At 38.6% G+C, this 18,745-nt stretch overlaps 1 protein-coding gene across 3 annotated transcripts in view; it reads right to left on the bottom strand.

The window, feature by feature from the left end:
• The window catches only part of InR-2 (insulin-like receptor-like), a 186,937-nt gene that overhangs the window by 79,462 nt on the left and 88,730 nt on the right, over positions 1-18,745 (bottom strand). For all 3 annotated transcript variants that reach the window (XM_089588992.1, XM_089588993.1, XM_089588994.1), the window contains one exon: positions 18,342-18,385. The gene's annotated coding sequence lies outside the window, so the exon portion shown is untranslated. The remainder of the gene's footprint in view (positions 1-18,341; positions 18,386-18,745) is intronic.

Genomic DNA, 18,745 nt, shown 5'->3' with positions numbered 1-18,745 from the left:
ATTTATTATTAAAATTTTTCAGTACTGGTGATCACATTCCTGGTAACTAAAATAACACGGGACGTAACGGATTTCAAGACTGACACGATGGATCGAGAAGGTCTTATCTTGTCGTATGCGGATTTAAGAGTAGGTAAATTATTAGGGTGTTAAGAGAAAAAAAAAAAAAAAAAAATGTTTTCAGTACAATAGTATACCGCGTACACAAGTCACCAGTTACGTTTCAGAGACAGCAACAGATGTTCGCAACAACAGCCACAATCGGGCTTCATAAGCTCATTAATATAACTTTTTTACGGCTACGCTCCCGGGCTCGGCGCTTCTTTTTTTTTTTTTTTTGTTTTTTTTGTTTTTTTTGTTTTTTTTTTGTACAATGCCCAACACACGCCTCCGAATGGTCTACTTTAAAACTAACTCTCCAAAACTTTATTAATGACGCGAGCGAGCGCCCTTTCTATTGTATGTGTGTACATCTGCATTTTTCAGCGGTAAGACGAGAAGAAAAAGCTGTCGTGTAGACAAATGAGAAAAATTCCAAAGTACAAATATGAAGTAAAAAAAGGGGGGGGGACACCATTCCTCTCACCAAAATTACCGCGTACGCTGTGTGTACATAGCGTTCGAGGAGGGGGAGGCAAGCGTATATACACATATCCTTCCTAATTTTTCCTAATGACAGCTGATGCCAGCTGCACGTGCGCGAAGCACACGCCTCCTCGAGCAGTACAGCACACGGGGGGAAAACCTCTTTTCCCCGGAAAAAAAGAGAGAGAAGGGGAGCAAAAAAAAAAGGACGGGTGATGAATGCGAGAGTGCCGTTGCACCTGGCGATAGCGTGTAGGCACCGATGGTATTGTGGTAGTTTTGGGAGCACCGGTAGAAGGGGAGACGCGATGGCGCGGTTGTGTTTAGTGGCCTTGTTTGCAGGATACTGTGCATATGTGTGTGTACGCAGTTGAGGGATTGAATCTCGTTCGTTGCCCTTTCCGGAAGTTTTGGTGCGAGGTATATGGCTAATCATTGGATTTTCCAAGCAAACTTTTCACCAAATTTCAAGCAAACGCGTGAAGAACCGATAGTCTTTTCTAGGGTGCCTTGGTTAACTATGGAAATCGTAGTTGATTTTGTATTACTTGTATCTCAAATCCATTTCAGTAATTCTTATTTAGCTCAACTTATTTGGAACTGGGATTTATTGATTTTAATCAAATACAAATATGGTCAAGATACAAAGATAAAAAGAAGATTGCGAACAAGTGAAGAGATATTTAAACTCCCACATGCACACCTGCTAGCAGCAGTAAATTAAAGTCCAAATTTTTAGGTGACAAAGTACGTACGTGAAAGAAAGGGAAATGTTGGGAAATGTTATACGCCTATTAACTGGCCAATCAGACATATTCATATTCAGCCGTGAAGCAGCAAAAAATCATCAAACAATGTATCGTCTTAAGGATTATCGGGATCAATTCATTTCTAGAGGTTTCTACGAGCAGGATCTACTTACCTACGGTCATCGTCCAGGAGGAACAAGAAGATATAACATCCCAGCTCTGATCTTAAGAGTCGAGATCTTAAAATCGGAAGGACCAATTCAGTGGCGGAGTATAAAAAGGTTATCCAAAGGAATCCTAAAATATGACAGATTACAAGCACAAACGTATTTATTTGCCAGAGTAGTGTACTTTGATTGACATTTCCATCAGTTTATCTGGATACGTGATTTTTCGTTACAGAGCTTTTTCCATGAGAAACAATCCTGCATCCGATCGAGTCGTTTGATGCCGGCTCAGTTGAGCAGCTGAAATTATCATCACTACCACTTATAGGAAATTCCGCGGCAGAAACAAGCTCTCCCCGAGAACATGTGTGTTAATACAGCGCGACAAGCACTTTTTTCCCTCCCCTCTATTTCCTCGATTTTCCCTGCTTTGCACGCCTTATGCTTATTACGGTGTCGAAAGAAATAAAAGAACCCGAGCGGAAAAACCGACTTCTCACCCGGAGCCCGGATACGAAATTTCGTCAAGTCAACACCACCGTTTTCTCTAGCTCATTTATTTATTTTTTATTTTTTTCCCCCAGCTCCCCCGATTTCCACGAGAGAGCGAGATCGTACTTGTCTCCGCTGTCCCCCACCCCTCGGGTAGCGCAATCGACCACCACGTATAGGAAACAATGAGAAGCGATTTGTTGGGCGAAGGGAGCGATTTCCTTCTCGGGACGGAATATTGCTGATTAATCCCTCCTCCCTGTTGTATTTTCCCGTGTGATCGCTCGATACCGAACAGGGGCTCGACGAACACTCGAGATTGTAACAACACGCTGCTGCCGCGGATGACTCTTTTGTCGAGCCGTGTTTTTATAGGATTAAATTTTTACCTCTGTTTTTTTTGCGAGCTTTCGAACTGTAAGATTTTTTTTTTTTTTTTTTTTGTCGGTGCCCCGGGGTTTCCATTAACGGTGTGTTGTGTTGAGTAATGTACCTCTTTTTTTTATCATATTCACGTCAACGAGTTTTTAATGAAAGAATCGGACGAGTGTCATACTTTTTCATTAAGGTGGCATATTGATTTTAAAGCAGCTTTTGTGTGTGTGTGAGTTTTTTTTTATTGTTACACTGAGGGACAAAAATAATAAAAATCACAGAGGAATTCCAATAAAAATTACCATTTCGCAGGGTAAATCGGTTAAAAACTGACAAAAAGGGAAAAATTGTTATTTTTAACAGTAAAGATTATTGTTTTAACAGTAAAAATGACTATGCTGGAACAGTGAACCTTAAAAGTATTGGTTGATAAATTGTACTTTCCATCATAGTAATTTTTAACTTTTCTAACTATAATTTTTACTTTTCGAATTATAATTTTAACTGTTTAAACAATAATATTTGTTGTTAAAAATAATAATTTTTTTCTTTTCTGTCAACTTGCATTCGATTTACCGTGTGAAATGGTAATTTTTGCTGGAATTCCTCTATGATTTTTATTATTTTTTTCCGCTCAGTGCAGAGTATCTATACTGTATGTAATTCAACTTAAAATTTATCTGTTAACGTATCAAAAACGTAACTTTTTTTCAGAAATCAACCATCCGTAATCTGAAAAATCCATCCGAATCCCGAAACATATAGCCTCGTAGCGCATAACATTCGATTACGCAATCGAGCAGCCGAAAACAATAGCCCTTTGCCCCAATTCATTACCATCGTAGCAGAAAACTCACACTCGCGCGAGACAACCTTTTAAAAAAGGAGCCCGAGGAGCCAGACACAAAGAAAACGAAACGAAAGCGCGTTCCAGCGTGGCAGTAGCGATTTCAGCAGCGTCATCGTGATGGTAAACAGGAAAAAGAAAAGGAATCACTAGTAATGCCCCCTCCCCACCTCCTCCTCTTTGGCTCGAACAGGAAACGACATAAGCAAGACGTCATCGTCGCTCTCCGACTCTGGTGCTGCCTGCCTGCCATGCGAGTCGTGAGCTGAAGTTGATATCGTGCAGATGCTTGTGTCTTACGTAACGAGAATCTGAAAGTGCATATACATATGCGTCTGATTACCGTTAGGACTTTACTGCAAATCTCGTGTTAATCACCTTCGTTTTGAAAAAAAAAAGTGAGCCACGTGTAATCAATATAGTGAATTTATTACCCGGGAATGTTTTAATTATTGCTCGTCCGCAAAACTCGTCTGAATTATTTCCGATAATTGCCGTTGGGTTTCGAAAAATTTTGCGCGAAACTGCACTTCGTCGGACCAATTAATTCGTGAAATTGCATGCTTCGATGGGCTATCGAGGAAAGCAGCTTTGATTTCTATCAAGTCGGCCGCAACCAGTCGACATTGGCAAATCTAGTTTAGATCCGGAATTTCAAAGCGCCTTTTTTTCGCCGAGCTCTGGAGCGTCTAATGATACAAAGACACGGTTCAGGTTCAGCTCGAATTGCTTCTTTTTTTTTGAGAGGAAATATATAATTTGATGGAATTAAAGATCCACGAGTTATAAAATACCGGAGATTCCAGAGAAACCCGGAGCAAAGTGGAGCTTGATTAATACCCCGACGTCTTCTTGAAACTTTTCAAGTTTCAAAGAATTTCCGGTTATCAAAAGTTTTGGTGGCACTTTGATGGCAATCACCAAAAGAAAAGCAATTGAAAAATTAAGTATTCTTTTAGGTATAGAAGCCAATAAAATTCGATGCTTCGGATGGTGCTCCTTGGGGATCCACGTAAAATTGCCAAATTGTAACTGACGTTTTTTACGGTTAAAAACGGCAAAAAAAAAAAAAAGGCAAATACGTAATCGGGAGTTTACAGAGAGCTTAACTAGAGCAAGGGACGGCCGCTAAAGTTCCGCTGCGTGTCACGTCATAGACACGTGTGTTCGAGTGCTGTTACAAATGGCATCGTAAAATCGTCATAGCTGTCGTCGTTTTGTCTTGTTGCACTACGATTAGTATGGAATTGATAGTGGTCGAAGAAAAAGGCTGCACGCGTGTACAGTATTGACGGCGAGTCGTGGAGTTGGTTCAGAGAGGGCTCATGGAAACCAAGTGGAGAGCAGGTGGGCCGTGCGCACGAGCGTGTTGGCATCAAAGGACGAAAGGACGGAGGGACGAGGACTCTCTTACGAGGGAGGGAGACGCGCCATCTGTTCCTTGTGTTTGTATTTCCGTGTGCGTGTGTGAGCTTTGCAAGGGAGTGATGTACGGAAGCGACGGAGAAGCGATGACCAGCTGTACGACGCTAAGGACAACGGGGGAGATTGATGGTTTCGTGATATTTTCGTACGTGCATGATGATCCACGGAAGTCGATGCCAAGAGATTATTGACCTCTTTTTTTTTTTTTTTTTTTTTTTTTTTTTTTGAGGACACTTTGGGATAAATTAGGGAGGAAATCGAGAAAAATACACAACGGAGAAGAAGCCGAGTTGATTAGTAATGTTTAGTACTATTTTTTTTTTTTTTTTTTTGATTATTATGTAAAAAACGGTATCTCTTGTTTATGCACATTACAATATTAAATAAGTAAATTAAAAAAAAAAAAAAAAAAAAAAAGTAGTTGATTAGTAGTTGATGCTAAAATAAAATTAATGACGGAAGATATATGAAAAAAAAAAAAAAAAAAAAAAAAAAACTCAAGGATGGACAAATGGAAATAAAAAGACACGAGGCTACCACAAGGATTTGCGATTTATGAATCGACTTAAGCATGCGTCTACTGTGACACTACCACTTTTACTATCAATGCTACTACCCCCGACCAGCTTACGAATTTTAATACGCTGGCTACTATATTTCAGCTTTGGATGAACGGAGCTTCGAAAAGAGTAAGTAGAGGATGAAAAAAAAGGAAGAGAGGAGAGGCATGAGGAGAAGAGGAGGAAAAAACGAGCAAACAAAACGATAGACGGAGACGGACAAGCTGAAGTTGGGGGGAGAGGATAAGGAGTATAGAGACCGAAAGGGGCTGAAAAAAATGCGGAGGAGGAGGAAAGATGCAGAAACGAGGGAAAAAAAAGGTCGCGACCGAGGGTGGGGCAGTGACGAGGGTAAAGGGGAGGGATGGAGGGAGGGAGGGGATAAAAAGGGAACGAGGATAATAAGCGCAGCGGCAGCAGCAGGTCGACGACGCTCTTTCTCGGATCAGTGCAGTGTACAGGTATACCGAGGCAACGGGAGCGAGCGAGAACGAGCGAAGACAAAGTCTGGGATGCCCTCCCCCTCTCGCGCTCTTTCCCCTTTCGCGCTCGCTAAAATTGGGGCGGGGATAGCCAGACAGTGCGGCACGCCGGAGGGAAGAACGGGGCAAAAGAGTGGGGATTAAAAGGTGGACGCGCCAACGGAGGGGAAGCAGGAGGCAGCGGGGAGGAGAGGCTTCATTCACCAGACGCTCACCTCCTCTCTCTCTCTCTCTCTCTCTGTTTTGTTTTGCACAAGCATCAGCGCCGAGGCCATTACTATACTACGACGTAGCGTGTACGCTACCGCGCTGCTGGCATGGCTGGCTTGCGAGTCTTGCGGCCGCGAGCAGAGTAACATCGGAGGCGAGGCTGCCGCGCGCACGTGAGAGCTTCTACGACGCAATTTGCGAGGTCTACGTCCATGTAACTTTTCCCACTATTCCTCCACGATTGTCAACGTGCTAGGACGGTTAATTAACTTTGCTCGCTTATGGTAGGGATTTGATTTTCTCGAAATTTTACCATTTATCCACGGATAGTCTGGAAAATATGCCATGGCGTATGTACGAGTGGAAAACACGCGCGCATCAGCAGAGATTCTCTCTGAGAGAAAGAGAAGAGGTGCGCGCGCAAAGGACCAGAAAGAGAGAGCCGGGCTCTCCGGGTTAACGCCCAAGAACTCTGTTTTCGCTCTCTCTCCTTTCCTCCGAAGGACTGGAGGATGAAAAAGGAAGACGAGAGCAGCGAGGAAGCTGTGCTGCTCCTCCTGACGATGCAGCCCGAGCCTCGTTTCGATTTCCGATGCCGAGGCTGGATTTAGAGTAGGGCTTTGTTTTCTCTTCCCCTCGATCCCCGTGACTCTGGGAATCGGCGTTTTATCATTCGGAGGTGATTAATGTGGCTATTCGACGCTGTTGAATCAGTGGGTCACTGCGTACAGGAGAATTTATGCCCGTGTGTATACCTGCAATATGGAGGATTATATTTCTGTAAGAGCAAGTAGAACAATCTTGTTGAAGCTATTATTTGTTTATTAAATTTCGATGGGTACATCCATAAGCACGACTCGGAGATTCTTTTTTTTTTTTTTTTTTTTTTTTTTTTTCATTATTCCTACGAGACCAAATTCACAAGTAAATGTGGGGAGTTAAAATGTTATTCTTTTTTTAAACTTGTTTGGAAGGAGAAAACATAACTTGTAAACCAAATTAGCTCTTTAAATCAGTTTAGAAGAGATACGTGCGCATAGGCACGTACCGACACGATGGCACTCTATAACAAGTCGTTTGAAACGGTACTTGGTCACATTTTCTTACAATGCATTGGATAAAATTAGTGTCAATTCGCATCCTCGAACGCAAAATTAAATTTGCTCGCGTATCGTACCTATTATGGTATAGTGTAGTGCAAAAATCTCACTAAATGATTTTGAGAAGAACAGTAATTTTAGAGATGAAAGCTCCGAAGTGAGAAAAAAACAGTCAGTAGTAAGTTTGCAAGAAAAAAACAAAATACATAAAGAAAAGCTAAAAATGAGGCTATAAATAAAGAAATTTTCATAAAGAATAATATGGCAAGGAACGAGACAGAAAAGTATAAAAAGAACGGTTGAGAAATTAAAAGAAGGAAGACAAGTGAGGGAAGGCACGCGATGGAAACGGAATGGGGAAAACCAGAACTTTTTCGTACAGCCAAGAATAGATGCAAAGAAAGGGAGATAAGAAAAAGAGGACATGGACTGCGGAGATTGTAAAGAAAATTTGAATGAGCCATGGCGACAAAAATAGAAAACTCAATGCGAGGCAACGCAGGAGCTGAGGCTTCAGGGGAGTATTAATTTGTGGTTCCGATAGATTCACAATAAACGTTGAGGAGGGACAATAACAAAGACCATGAGACTTGAGTACAGTGTTAAAATCAAGTTATCTGTACACAAAGGGTTGCAAGGTACAAAAACATCATGTACGTATACTTTCAAACAGCGAGACTGGTACATAAAATGTGCTTAGCGCTAAAATATAGCTTTGGTAACCGATCCCCTGGATTCATCGGGCGAGGCTAATTAAAGAACCCAATACCCTTCGTCATAATCACCGGTCCCCGTCGTTGCGAAATCCGACGCGAAATATTGTCATTGCCAACTACACTACATGCGCAACCATACTACCGATCGTCGTCTATTAATTAACTGAACTTGTGTATGCGCGATTATTAATGCGCCCCGCGCGGCTTACGTGATAAATAAGCGCGTTTATATGCTTACGCGTAATTAGGTTTAATCACCCGGTAAGCGTTTCAAGCTGATTAACAGGCGAGATAAAGCAACGCGAGTTTTGATGAGTTTCACGTGTGTACATTTGCATATGTTTGTCTGTCAGTGCGTTTGGCTCCACTGAGTTAATAATATGAGAAACGTTTTTTTTTTTTTTTTTCAGAGATACCATCTAGCAGCCATGATATTTCGTTCAGAGACGCACGTTTTTATTATTGTTATCAAAGTACGATATTTACGTTTATTCGCAGTGGCTCGTTTTTTTTTGTTAATTGTATCGTAAAAAATATTATATACGGTTAATTGGAGATGACTGGGCACTTAATACTCCAGGTGATCTCGCAAAATGTATGAATATGTTATGAAAAAGCTACGTGTATTCTACCCATGAGTTTTAAATTATATGCATACCCAATACGTACGTTTGGGAATATTGTGGGTGAGACAATGGTTATTACACATTTTTTTTCTTCTGCTCTCTACACACGACAATATTTAGAATTACAGATGCAAGAATCATGTCAATTTTATTTATAGCCAGTTTTTTTTACAAGTAGTGTAATCAATTGATAATCATGAGAGTTAAGAAAAGCCTAGCGTAGAAAAAGTAAAGTTGGACACTTTTATCTATTCACCAGAAGTGTACGAGCTGTATCATTTCGATGGTAGTTTTTGATTTCTTCACTGCGATGAATTGCGTTGGCTTATAACGAGTAGTTTTGCATCGCGAACTATGTTGCAATCTAAATTATTACCACGCCAGGAATGTGGGCGAAATTTTTTCAATAATTAGATGCTACGAGTGACGAATGGATTTTGTGTCGTACAGTTGCTAGCGTTGCAAAAAAAGTTTTTTTTTTTTAACCATGCAGTTAGATTATTTTATTGGTGTAATATTTGCTCCTTTGAATAAAAGTGTTTTTGGCTGTATTTCAATGGATTTAACAATTGCAATTCTCCGCGTATTTACCAGCCAAGTGATTGATTCGTTTGTGGCGTGCGGCCGTGTTGTTAATTCTCCTCCGAAATAAGAGAACTGGAGAAGAGAAAAAGAATCGGTTTCAGCGGTGTAAATTCGTTTGGTAAAATTGCACGGACGTCGGCACACAATCGTACAAGATTCAATTTCCGCAAACAAACGAAATCCTCAAAAAGCCCTCGTGCTAATTGTGTTTTCAATCACTTCTTCTCGATTCTCGAGCGAAACTGGAACGGAGAGAAAGAGAAGGAAAAGAAAAAAAGGAATCAAAACCAAGCAAGACGCGGTGGTGGTGGAGCTTGTCGACAGACTATTACGGAAAATGACACAACACTCGAAACGAATTGACTTCACCGTCTTCCGCTGGATAAATGCTTGCGCACGACAGTTTTTCTCTCTTTGTCTCGTTCCTTTTGGCCCCTGTTTCAAGGAGCTGTGTTTATTATGTACTCATTTAAATACAGAAAAGACCGTATGAATTTCAAGAGACAACGAAGGAATTGTTTTTCTAGTGGGTGCAGTGATTTCGTTCGCAAGTGCATTCACTTATTTGATTTTAATTTCACTCATTCTGTTAATTTTTTAAAAAATACTAATAATAATTTAATCTTGCTGTCTGTTGGAAAATCTTGATTACCATGTTAAAAAAATAAAGATTGCGAGAGATTGTACCACCCAAATAATTATACTTGAAGGAAGGTGTGGGTTGGGTGTTGTTGCTGAGTGGGTCTTGGTCTTTCATAGATCACAACATAATGATGTTCACTTCAATTTTATACATTTCAAATGTGGTTCGGATTGGATAGTGCCTTCAAAAATGCAGACATAAAGTTTCAACGAAACTGAAAGTGTTTTAAACAACTATCTCACTACTCGTGTGTATCTATTTGAAAAACGTTGATCTAACGCTACAACACCATTAGATAATTGAAAGTAATGAGGCGCAATCCTCAATAGGTCTTTGTATTTATATGCAGTCGTGCTATAATTGAATAAATATTTTCAAGAATTCCACGTTAATTGAATGCTCTAGAGTTTCCCCTTTACCCCGTTTTTCTGCTACTTGAGTTTCGTTGCGTGTCTTTTAATGTTTTCAGCGCTTCAATGAAAGAAATAGCTGAATATCTCAAGATTACCTAGGTGAAGGCACGCAGTTTAGCATTACTTAAATCCTTCGAAGTAACCTCATTAAACAAATCTAATACACCATTTCTCGTGATAAATCATTTTCTTCCTTACGTGAATTAGTACTGATGAAGACACAATGTACATAAAAATAATTATATTAGCTAATTGTTCATTCAAAAAAATGTATATTGCTGGTGGCTATCAAACTTTACGTTGTTCAAAACATAAGTAAACGTAAGCTCAGTGATGTTGCCGCAACATTTGAATTTTCGCAGTCATAGTATTTAATATAATATATATAATATAATATTAAACTATCTGGTTCTGAAACGATCGAAGATAATGAATATTACCAAAAAATTCAAGGGAATCCCTTGGATGCTCTAGTTTCCTAAAAACTTTATCAAAATTTGGAAAAAGTGCTCACTCGATCACCTAAAAGTGAAATTTTCAATATCTTTAGACAACGAAAGTGTATCATCTACGAGTATGGTGAATTACGTTTTAAAGATGTTTCACAATATGTGCCTTTTTAAGCACATTTCCTCTCTCTCCTGTTGTTTCCAAACCACTGTTGAACCACTGTACCTCACAATAAACTCTGCAGTTGAAAAATCAGGGAAAAATTTAGACATAGCCGTGGTATCATGAGGAATAGCTCATCATTGAATTTTCATTACATTGAGAAATCAGAGAGAAACCACCTTAAGACGCAATAATACGAGCGCGTGTCTGGTATATAATATACGCACGTCACGGAGGTTACTCACGCGATTCGGAGTATAGCCTATATACCTCGGCCTATACAAACGTGTGTGCAATATACTCAAATGAGCGAGCGAAAGAAGAAAGGAAAGAGGGACGGGGGAGAAAGAAGACGCTACTACTAATACGACTGTTGATATTAGTATACTACCATACTTGCTCTTTTCGACGAAACCCGACGCAGTTGTACCCGTCCGAGGCGTGCGTCGCATTTACGTCAATCAACCCCCTCCTTTCTCCCTTCTTTCCTTTGGTCTTCCCTGCCTACTTATCTTTTTTTTTTCTTCTTGTTTTTTACTTCTGCAACTTATTACTGAAGTTTCGTTCATCTTTGACGGCTTTTTTTGGGGGGGTCGACTGAGCGTTTTGATCACGACAACTTTAGTTGTTGGCAGATTTCGTAAAAAAAAAAATTGGGATTTCTCTGAAAAAAGTCGGTCTTTAGTTAATAACTATATTTTTCTCGAAGAAACTGAAGAAGCTTTCATGGCAGTTGAATTAATTGTTGCTTTCTTTATGTTCGCTTAGCAGCATCTACTACTATCACTGTTTAAAAATATTGTGGGTATAAAAAATGTTTCACGGGACATTATATGCTTTAATTAATAAATAAAAAGTAAGTAAAGAGGCCCATTTTTTAATACAAAAGTAGTCGTTGCATTTTTAATGAACTCACGTATACTATATCCGACACCTGTATGATATAAAAATGTAACAGACTGTAACTTGTAAATTGTTTTATTCGTAACACTAAGTTATGTCTGCTCTCATCAATATTAGTATTTATACATTTACTACATTTAATGTGGTTACTCTATAATATGTTCATGACAAAATTAGCTAAGCTTTAATTTTACGTTATTAATCATCATGAATTTTACTGTTGCGAGCACAATCTAGTGGTTTATCATTGATACAATACAAGATGGTGCATTAAAGATAAACAAGTGATAGCAAGAAATAGTAATACTTTCGATTCTATGTACTGTTTAAACACTCATTTCATATATAATTTATAAAAATGTCTATACGTAGGAGTACCCATGATAATAAAATTCTTTTTACATTTTTGAACAAAACTTTATGTATGCGAACGATCAAAATCGAATTTCGAAAGGGTAAAGTAATAAAATTAACACCAGCATCGGCAAGAAAAATGCGATTGATCGCCGAGACTCCAACGAGCAGGCAGACAGACAGACAGACAGACAGACAATGCTTCTTGGTATATAATTAAATGGTGTTTTCGAGATAATCGGTGTCAATTGATTTCTCGGAATCTTCCAGCACTGCACATATCACGTAGTCATTCTCTCTCTTGTGCTCTTTTTCTTTGGACAAGTACACGTAGGCATATTCTCACTGCAAGTGTTATACTGTTCTACTTAAGTGGCACGTGCCCTTTGCGATCAAATTTTCACGTCCCTTCCGAGATGGTTAACAGTACGCCAGAGTGAACGAACCAAGTGTCACTAATTTAACCTGCCTGTCTCGACTTTTTTTTTTTTTTGTTTTTTCCTCGCCGTTAATGGCAACCGTACGTAAATGTACATCGAAGGTTATTTTCGGAGAGGCTTACTTTGACGGCTGTGCTGTCGTTTCAAGCGCACGAACGTATAGAAAGGAGTGTAATAATCTTTACTCCGAGGAAGATCTTCAGTAGCCATTAAGGTATAAGTACGTATTATGGATACAAATTTCGATTGTTACGTATCATCGACCAATATTAAATAAAAAAATAGTCATATGTCCATAATTTTTGGTTTTAATAGAAGCGCTATGCTCTTCTGAACAAATTGACATTTTTGAAATGAAATTTAGATGTAAAAAAATAATTTAAAAGCAAATATTGACACGATCAAAATGTCCATAACTATGGAATAGCTAAAAAGTTGTGTCCATATTTATGAGACACAAGTCCCAATTATGAAATTTACATGTTAATTAAATGGGCTCGTGCGTTTCATAAATAGGAACATCACATATTGCAGGTTATGTTTCAAACTGTCCGTATTATGAAAACCGGATTCGTAATAATATATTTTTCAATATAATAATGTTTGAAATTGTTTACTATTTTTGTTAATTTGATACGGTAGTATTATAGAGATTCTTCAGTATATTTTATTTTTATTATTAGAATTTTCATGATTATTTAATCTTGAGTTTTCATAATATGGGCACGTTTCATATTACGTACTTTTACCTTACTCCAAATGTATCTACTAAGGTTGTACTTAATTGGATACCTTAGCACTTTCTACTTAATAAAGTGATGTAGCCGAGTTTGACATTTATACTACCAACTTGGGCTATTGCGTTTCAGTTACATAAATGTCACTAAAATGAAAAACAAGTGTATTGATTGTAAATTAATGTAATAAAAAAAAAATGTCTAAAAATTATGGACGTTTTTCAGGATATAAAGCCAATTGTATATTAATTTCTATGAAACATGAAATGTTTGCAAGTGTATGGCGTTTTCGTGACGGTATGTACAAATAATTTTTCAACGTGATTTCTACGTGTACTGCCATGACTCGTGCACGTACAATGTATGCGTACGGGTACGGCCGACCAAGGCTTTCGTGTCGTATCTACAACTACTGCGCAGTTAGGAGATAATGTTTGGTGGCATCGGTTCCCACTCTTTCTTTCGTTCTCTCCCTTTGTAAACGCGCTTACACATGGGCATACGTGCAAAGATTAAGATAAAAATAAGTTTTTGCCGCTCGAATCGCAATTATAAAATGGCAAATTGTACGAGTATGGGTGTTTTTTTTCAACTTTTCAGACATTAAAATTATAGGAAATTGCTTGATTGCCCGTGTTTTTGTGTCTGCGATGGTTTCGCTTTCGAAGTATTTCAAAAAATTTGAAAACAAAGTGAAGTTCCGAAAAAAAAAAAAAACATGCACGCACACACATAATAAGGGGGAATGAAAGCACACGCAATTACACCCCAATGATTACACTGTCCGTATTGTTGCTGCTTGAGCTTTTTTGTAATTACATATAATCCCACAGCAATTCTGAAATCGATCTGATATATAGGGATGAGAAATTACATGTGAAGTTATTAGAATACACGAACATTTCTGGACTACCACATGTCGAAATAAAAAAAAGAACACAAGGGCTTTGCACTTTAAAATTTTCTTGGTAGGTATTGCATGTAGAAATGATTGGCATTAAGATAATAATAATAATAATAATAATAATAATAATAATAATAATAATAATAATAATAATAATAATAACAAAAATTAATGAAAAATAAATGAAGAATCAAGTGCAGATCACTCTTTGACGTCTTGATAAATTTATTTTATCGACATGAAACTCAAATGAACGCTGCCACCGAGTAATTTTGTTAATCTCATAGAAACAGATATGAGTTTGTATCTTCGTGAACTAGGTGTGATAACAATTGCTAAAATATACACATTGGTTGTTAAAGTCAACCAAAAAAAGAAGAAGCCATCAGAGCAAAAGAAAAGTTTCAAGATATGTTTCAGGTAAATTTCATGTGTACGTAATGTATACTTGCATCAAAACATTCGCACGTGAGAATCATGAGGTCAGACATCACACACCCTTTTTCACCCTCCTTCCTCACTTTACACTTCACTCAAAACATAAGGTACCCATTTTTTTTTTTTATTATTATTATAATTGTCCTGCTCTTTCTCAAGAAGAGACAGAGCTCTACTGTATACTTCTCTCACTTTCTCCCTACGCACGGTATATAACGATCGTGAAGTTCGGTGTTTGGAGTGGCTCTTCTTTCTCTCTCTCTCTCTCGAGTTCAATGTACGAAGAGCGAAAACGAGAAGAGGATCGAAGGGGGCAATGGGCGCGCGCAGGACGACGAAGGGAGGCGGCTGAGCCAAGGGCGCGCGCAGGCAAAATAAATACGCAGCCACGCCACAAGATACCAAAGTTTCTCTACACTCCATAATATACCTCTCCTCCGTGTACACAAACATTGGCTTAATGTGTATCTACTATTTGGAGCCCCATGGAAATTTGGATGGCACAGACTATTTTGCTCAAGTGCCAAGATTCAGATGAATCCTTGATGAATTTGAACAAACGTAGATGTGCACGTGTACACGAGAAGGACTCCCAAAAAAGAGCGCGTACATTTGCTTGAACGAGCAGCCAAAAAAACGCGCGGGTACATTTGAAACGAGAGAAACGCGAGAGGGCGTCCTTTCCGCTTCGATGTTGGAAACGGCAGCGTGCACGACCCTTACCCCCACCCCTCCCCTCTCAGTCCCTCAACCCCCTTCCAATCCGCGAGTTCCGAGGGACGTTAACTGAATGGAAGTGGACGGTCGATATTTCCAAGGCCTCCTCCTCACGGGTCTCTCCATACTATATGACCATCAGTTGACTCGCGAGTGATCCCCACTATGGGCGCCAAAATACGTCACGATACACATAAAGTGCACTGAAGCTTGCCGCTACTTCCCCTCGTCGCGCCATCCCCCCCCTACCCCACCCAATGGCTCGACCACCCCTTCGACGGCGGCATCCTTTACCCCCACCATTATGACTCTATACACTCTCTCCTTGAGCTTTGTCGCGAGCAGTCGGCCAATGGGATGGCTTGCCCGCGTAGTCAGTCTTTTTTCGAGACTATTGTAAGCCGGGAACAACACACTTAATATATAGGTACCTATACTCTGTTGCTCCTGTTTTCGTCTCTCCCACTACGTACTATCTCACGATCTCCCCTCGCACTCTCCGACCGTCGCGATAATTCCGTCTCTGTCCGTCTGCTGCTCTTTCCCTCTTTTTAGCGCCAAGAGCTCGATCGCTGCTCTGCGGTTCGCATTCAGACGCTGTTGGCGTCTGATCCACAAGCTGCTCTCTCTCTCTCTCTCTCTCTCTCTCTCTCACTTTGCGAAAGAAAAAGTGAGATGAAAAGACGTAGCGAGCGTTTCTTCGAGATTTATCGTCGAGGTGTGACGCTACCAACATTGCCCCACCACGATGTAAACAGCCATGCGTATTTTGATACCATTTTTTTAAAGAGCGTATAGGTATAATTTTTGTAAATTTCCGTACGTATTTATCGCCCGATTGATTTTCATTAGCGCTGCAGTGGACGTGACATTCCTAGCATAATTTAATTGAGGGGACAGGAAATGTTTGCCACTCCTGTCATGAACATGGGATTTATTCCCTGCAATTTTATGCAAATAGGATTAAAATAAAAAAAAAATACATGTATACATATTGCACGGAATGACCATGCAGGCAACGGCACACCGGTTTCCATTTTGCTACATGTACTAAATTATACCCAGCCAAATCGGGATGACGGAATCTCCGTCCGAATACGGCCAGCGTAATCATCCTTCTTGTTAATCATTAGAGCTAATTATTTTAATAACCACGCGCGCGTGTCACGTTAAATAACACTGATATTACCATGTGCAAAAGTTGTCTTTTAATGAAATTCAGAGATCGACATTTAATTAAAGGATGCGATCTACGATGATGGTTCTATCACCACCAAGAAAAAGTTATGTGAAAGGGAAGAAATAAAATTTTAGCACGAGCATTCGTGTCGAGAAATTTTTTTCATTATTTAGTTAAATTGATTTTAAACGATAATCGTCAACTAAAGATTGTTTTGTTTTGTTTTATCACGTGAGATGTGTATCTTTAATGGAAAAATTTAATTTCAGTAATGCGATTACTTCGAAATGACACGCGAGCCGATCATATCTATGTTACCAAAGATAATAGATAAATTATTAACGCAGACTCATCAATGCTGACGAATCGCTAAATGAACAAAATTCTTTGAAACTGAGAATAGCTCGTAGAACGACTTTAAATTTGTAAAGATATGTGCTTACAAACAAATGCTTTTAACGTATACGAATGACGTTCATGTAATATTCACGAATCTCTTGATAAAGAGTATTTGTAGCTACCGTATTTTCACGAGCAACAAACGCAGCACTACAGCCAATTAGTAGAAATAAGCGTGAAAAACAGGGTTTTAAACCTGATGATCCTTTAACGACTATCGTTGTTTTTTTTTTTTTTTTTTTTATTTACGCGTGTATTTTCAGATAAAACGAGATTGAAGAAAAGTAAATGAGAATCTTTGTTAATGCGTAAGCAACATAATACACGGCATCAGAGAGAAAGAGAAAAAGCCTTGAACCCGAAAAAACCCGATGTGAAACACGATTGAGGCATAATGCCGTGTGTACGCCTTACCTAACAAGTCCGTATCTACTTCCGTGCAACTAAGTAAACTGACGATGTTTACGTTCATGCTATTCCATTCATGATTCGTAGTTTGGGGCGTATTTTCGTTCTCCAATATGTTAATGATACGATAAAAATATGGGAGTCATCATCACAACTTTTGGAGTATAGCTACCAATAATGTATGGTGTGTACTACAGGCTTAAATCATATGTAGGGACATTGTAGCAACTACTATTTTGCACCTTGACGAACAATACAAAATTGCAAAAACCATGGGTTTTGGGATTACGTAACACTAAACTCACGATTTTCCTTTGAAAATTAGCAACCACGCGAGGTCAATAATCCAACCTTGAGAGCAAAAACGGCCAGGTTGACGTTAGGTCATAGAGAAATGAGTGTACGAGTAGGTGTGTTTGTACAGGTGTATGTTTGTACGCAGGCGATTGGTCGTGAGATTTTAGCAGAGGTCAACGCACCTTCCACGTGTTCTCTCTGCGTCCATCGCTGTATCTATATAAACACTCTTTTTGGCCTTTTTCTCACAGATTCAGAGTTTGACGTTTGACAACTGTAGTTGAATCGTGAAGAAAATTTTGTTAAACGCTCGGGCTATCTTACAATTAATCTAAACTACTCCAAAGTTATGTATCTACTTTAAAGCATAAGCTGGTAACTTTTACAGATACGTCAGAAAATTGACGTGCTATAATGCTCGAAGTGTACTAAAATATTGCCATTTCCTCCTTTATAATTTTAAGCGATCAACTTGTCATGCGATTAGTTTCTTTTCATTAAGGTATCATAGTAAGTGTCATTGCTATCAAAATAATAATTGGACACTCATGAACCTTGCCATGTATCATATTTTGACAGAAAAAACTAGAAAAATATTACAGAAAAATTATATCAAAAATTACTGTTCTACAGATAAACTGGTTCGTAGATGAAATAAACACTGTATTAAATATGAAAGTTATAGTTTGGGCAGCAAAAATATTTTAATATTAAAATTACAGTTAGAAGAGTTGAAATTACGATGGTGACCGAGTAGTTTTTAAAGTATTCATTATAATTATTAGTTTTAAAACAATTATTTTTACTTTCTAAATTACAACTTTCGCTGTTGAAACAGTGGTTTTTCTCATCTTGTCATACAGTTTACTATGCGCAACATTAATTTTTTTTATAGAATTTCTCTATAGTTTTAATAGTTTTTGTCTCTCATTGTCCTGTTTAAAATAATCAGGAATAAGTTCAATAATTGTACATACCTCGTTCTTTATGGAACAGCAGTGGAACCTCTAAAAGCTCGAAACTGTAACAAAAAAGTGAAATATACGTGTAGTTGGAGTTTTAGTGATTGTTGCAGATATTGTTAAGAAACTCTATGAAAACTTTATGTTACTGTTTAAAATTGTGTTGTAATATTTCATAAAAATTATTTCTCGACAAAAAATCACAACTTGAACTTGCGCCACGAAATAACTTGCCAACCTTAACTATTTCGTAAAGTCAGAAAAGTAGGTACATTCTATTATTATGATCCAACTCTAAGGTAAATTAAAACCATCTCTTCTTTTAGTGAATAACTTTTGTGAGCAGAAGGAAAACCACATACCACCCCCTACGACCTTCTCTTTTTTCTTGTGTTTCAACAGGTCAACAGATGTTGTTT

This window comes from Copidosoma floridanum, unplaced genomic scaffold (genome assembly GCF_036245765.1).
Source record: "Copidosoma floridanum isolate Cflo_tuat_1 unplaced genomic scaffold, Cflo_Japanese_pri ptg000007l, whole genome shotgun sequence".
NCBI lineage: Eukaryota > Metazoa > Arthropoda > Insecta > Hymenoptera > Encyrtidae > Copidosoma > Copidosoma floridanum.
This window is presented reverse-complemented; position numbering and strand designations above follow the sequence as displayed.